General features: G+C 40.4%; 1 long non-coding RNA gene across 1 annotated transcript; it reads left to right on the top strand.

The window, feature by feature from the left end:
* Window positions 1–330: 330 nt before the first annotated feature.
* On the top strand, window positions 331–3,232 carry LOC111732661. The gene is made up of 3 exons (XR_002777649.1): window positions 331–442; window positions 1,370–1,406; window positions 3,030–3,232. It is a non-coding gene; the product is annotated as an uncharacterized LOC111732661 (long non-coding RNA).
* Window positions 3,233–4,236: the final 1,004 nt, after the last annotated feature.

Raw genomic sequence — 4,236 nt, forward strand, 5'->3', positions numbered from 1 at the left:
GGGTAGAGCACCGGAATGCTGTTAGACATCTGGCCGTGCACAGAACAGGCCCACCATGACAGAGTTATGCAGTCCAAAATGTCAGTGGTGCTAAGACTGAGAATCCTTCACCAAAGCCACCCAGGAAGAATCCACTGAGGCATAGGGAAGTGTTTCTGTTATTGGCCAGGGCCCCAGCCTTGCCACACTAACAGGGAGGCCCCTCCTCACATCCTCAGAACTTCATTACATACCTGGGGAGTTGCACTATTATTAACCAGTGCCATGTTCTGGCATAGAAAGGACCTATGAAATGCTCCAACTTCCTGCAAAGTTGATACCACTGCTCTATCTTTTTAGACAAGGAAACAGGCTCAGAGTAGCAAAGCAGAGAATATTAAGGTCTCACCAGAATATGTCTTCCAGATCCTTGGAGATGACCAGAGGGAATCAGGCACATCTGGTAAGAATCATGGGCATCATAGCTTGTGCAGACAAGGATGTCGAGGGCACCTGTGGGACCCAGCACCTTTTCTCCCTCTTTAGATTGCTTCGACCCAAGGGTAGGGGGCTAGGAGGTGGTGTGTAGGCCACCCCAATGCCTGTCTGGTTTGAGGTGGGGGAGAATTTCCCCAGAACTCACATTCCCTGTCCTTAGGGTACTTTGATATGACTTATTCTAGGGCAGTGTTTCTCAAAATGTGTGGACCAGCAGCTTCAGCATCACCTGGGAACTCGTTAGAAATGCACCTTCTCAGGGCCTATCCAGATTTACTGAATCAGAAAATCTGGGGATGGGCCCAGCAATCTGTATTTTAACAAGCCCTCCAGGGAAATCTGATGCATTCTAACATTTGAAAACCAATGCAGTAGGGTATGTGTTTGGCAAAATTGTAAATTGAGCCAGTGCCACCAGGGTGATTTTCTAAATCTAAAAATCTAAATCTAAAATGTTAATCTAACCATAAGCCTCCTGTCAGTTCTCTTTCACCACCGTGAGTGCTCTTTCCACTCTCTTCTGTGTACTCTACTCCCCAGCTAATCTGAACATACCAATTAGGATTAGGTTTCGTTGACTATAACAGAGAACAAGAAAATAATGTTTTAAATAGTTTAGGAGTTTATTTCTCTTTCACATTCAAAGACGTCGAGAAATTGGCAGTCCAGGGTTCTTGGGCAGTTGAACAAAGTTATCAGGGATTCAGGTTCCTCTCTACTAACGGGTGTGGCCCTGGTCTGGGGGCCCTGGCCCCCAGTCTCAAATAGTTGCTAGTACTTCAGCCAACACATGTGTATTCTAGGCAGCAGGGTGGAGGGAATGGTGCCTTTTCCCTTTGAAAGCTTTTAGGATCTTCCTTTTATACTTGGTGATCTGAAATTTTATTTCCAGATGTGAATCTGGTAAAAGTAATTTTGCTGCACACAAGGTAAATCCTTTCAATTTAAAGATATATGTCTTTCAGCCCTGGAAAATCCCTTTTTATTTTTGTTAGTATCATTTGTAATTTCCTATCTCTATCTCCCACTCTCCCCCATTTTCTCTTTCTGTTACCACCTTTAATCAGGGAGTGGACCTTTTCTTTCATATTTAAAAAATATTTTTAATTTTTTGTTCTTTCTTGGACACTTCGCTGACTTATATACCAACTCTTTTATTGAATTATTTAAAAATTATACCAATATTTTTTTTTAAATTCCCCAAAGCTTTTTTCTGTGATTATTTCTCTATTTCATAGTATTTTACTTTTGTTTTGTATTCTTTCTAAAAATCCTACAGTTTTTTAAAAAAATGTTATCTTTCCCCAATAATATATGTATTATTTATATATAATTACCTCATGTATAATATGTGATATATATAATTAGCTCTTTCCCCAAGAGTATATATCTCATATATTATATACTTACTTCATATATTATATATGTTATATATAAAATTATCTCTTCCCCAAGAAAAAATAAATATATTTATATATTACGAAATATATAATTTTTTTTGGAGAAAGATCTGACCTCTGCTTACTCCTCATAACTCATCCTGTACCCTTTCCTTATTGTCCCGTGTTTTCTCGCCGCACTTCCTAGTCCTTCAACTTGCCATGCCCTTGTCCCTTGGGTCTTTGCACTTGCTGTTCTTCCTAGAACCCTTTTCCTCCAGCTCATCACAAGAGGGCCTTCTTATCCTTTAGGCTTAAGTCTGCATGTTCCTTCCTCAAAGAGCCCTTCTCTGACCACTGTCCCTAAAGGAGACTTCTCCCTCTGCTCCTATTTCTTTCCATCACCTCACTCCATTGATTTCACAGCATGTATTCCAACTGGCAAGTATATTGTTTTTGCTTTACTTGCTAAGTGTCTCCCACGCTAAAATATAAACTCCATGTCAGTCTTGTTCATCATTGTATTCCCTGTGCTAGGCACAGTGCTGGATAAATAGCAGGTGCTCAGTAACTATTTGACAGATGAATGAAATGAATAACCTTGCTCTGTGGCCCGCTAGATAAGCTTTGTAGAAGTGGGGTAATAGTGGTACCCACCACAAAGCATGGTAAGAATTAAGTGAAATAATGTATAGTTTTTTGTAATAATACCTGGCACATACTAAGATCTCAACAATTATTATTCTCTTTCTCTGTCCCTGAGATCTAGGCTCAACTCTGACCCTGCTTGGGCTAATCAGTGAAATCCTCGGACTGTCATGGTTTATTCAATCAAGTACTTATTGAGTGCCTACAAATGGTTCTAAAGCTGGAGATATGGTGATGAACAGAATAAACACAAATCTTTGCTTTCATGGGACATACATTCTAAGATCTCTAGTGGCCTAGATATTTTCTCTTATATTCTCTATCATGTAAGAGCTGGAATTATCTGGTTGAGTTTTGATCAGACAAGGGAATGAGAATGGCCTAGCCTGATGACTTGGTCTGATCATCAGCTTAAGTTCATCGAGCTCCATCAGGTTTCTAAAAATTATTTGGCAGATGTCCTTCAACTGTGCATGTTGAAAAGTGAATTTGCTTGATATGGTACATATGATGGTGTCATTGCAGTTCTTCCCTCTGAGAGCACATTGGAATTTGAAGAGTTAGATGTCTGCTGGGGTAGCTTTCTGCCCAAAGGGCCTAGAGAAGAGTTGAGAGACGAGAGCAGCATCCAAGGAGCCCCACCTACCTTGGGATAGCATTTCTTCTGATTTCCCACAGCAAACCTTAAAGTGTCCCTCTTGCTCAAAAATAAAGCCAGAATTCTTGTAGAAATGTATTCTTTTTGGACCAAAGAAAAGTGGGGGGTGCGTGCGTGTGTGCGTGCGTGCGTGGCAAGTGCTGATACAATTCTCTCTGACCTACACCTAATTTTAGATGAAGAAATAGAGGTCCAGAGAGTTTAAGTGATGTGTCCACTTCAAAATGGTACTAGAACCCAGGCCTCATGATTTCTAGTCCTGTGCTCTTACTGTGCATTCTTAAACAACAATAGTTTCCCTAGTTTTAGTAGATCAGTCCGAAGGACTCATTGGCTCTGGGATCATGTGCCTGTCCGTTGGAGCAATCACAGTTGCTAAGGGGATGGTGTAACAATTGGTCAGGCCAGGGGTTAGGGCATATTACTAGAGGAAGGGGGAAATGAGACTCCTTGCCAGAGTACCAAAAATGAGTGCTGTGCCAGTTCATCATAGATAATAAAAACTTGTCTCCAAATTCTCACTTATTCTTGCTTGTCCTTGGGCTTCAGCTCAGTGTTCTGACTCAGAGCCTAATGCTTCCTGCCAGGAAGTGATTTCAGCTCTGGGGAAAAGCAAGCATTTCCTTGGATTGATAAAAGAAACTGCTGGGGATGTTCTTCCCTGACATTTGCTAAGAGTAGATTCTTCTATAATGAGGGATGAAAAATAAGTGTCCTAGGAGACTGATTATGGGACCAACTCTGAATCCCAGCCCTGGAACACAATTTGAGACATGATCTTGACCTTAATATGGATTAAGTTTATAAGATAGTCAGCAAAATTAATAATTTCAAAATGTTTTTGACAGTAAACATAAAACATAAATTATTTAGGTAATGTAGTAATTATTGAAACTTTCAGTGGCCAGAAAGAAAGAGGTTTGGGTTTATTTGCTGAGAAAAATTCCTTGCAGGGTCCCTTGGGGCAATGTGTGATAGTGTTTGATCCTTGATCTGACAGATTAAGAAAGCTTCAGGCATATGATTCTCACTGTACAAAAACCCTTAATGGAGACTGGTTGAGAAAACAAAAGA

The sequence above is a fragment of the Pteropus vampyrus genome, unplaced genomic scaffold, assembly GCF_000151845.1.
Source record: "Pteropus vampyrus isolate Shadow unplaced genomic scaffold, Pvam_2.0 Scaffold479, whole genome shotgun sequence".
NCBI lineage: Eukaryota > Metazoa > Chordata > Mammalia > Chiroptera > Pteropodidae > Pteropus > Pteropus vampyrus.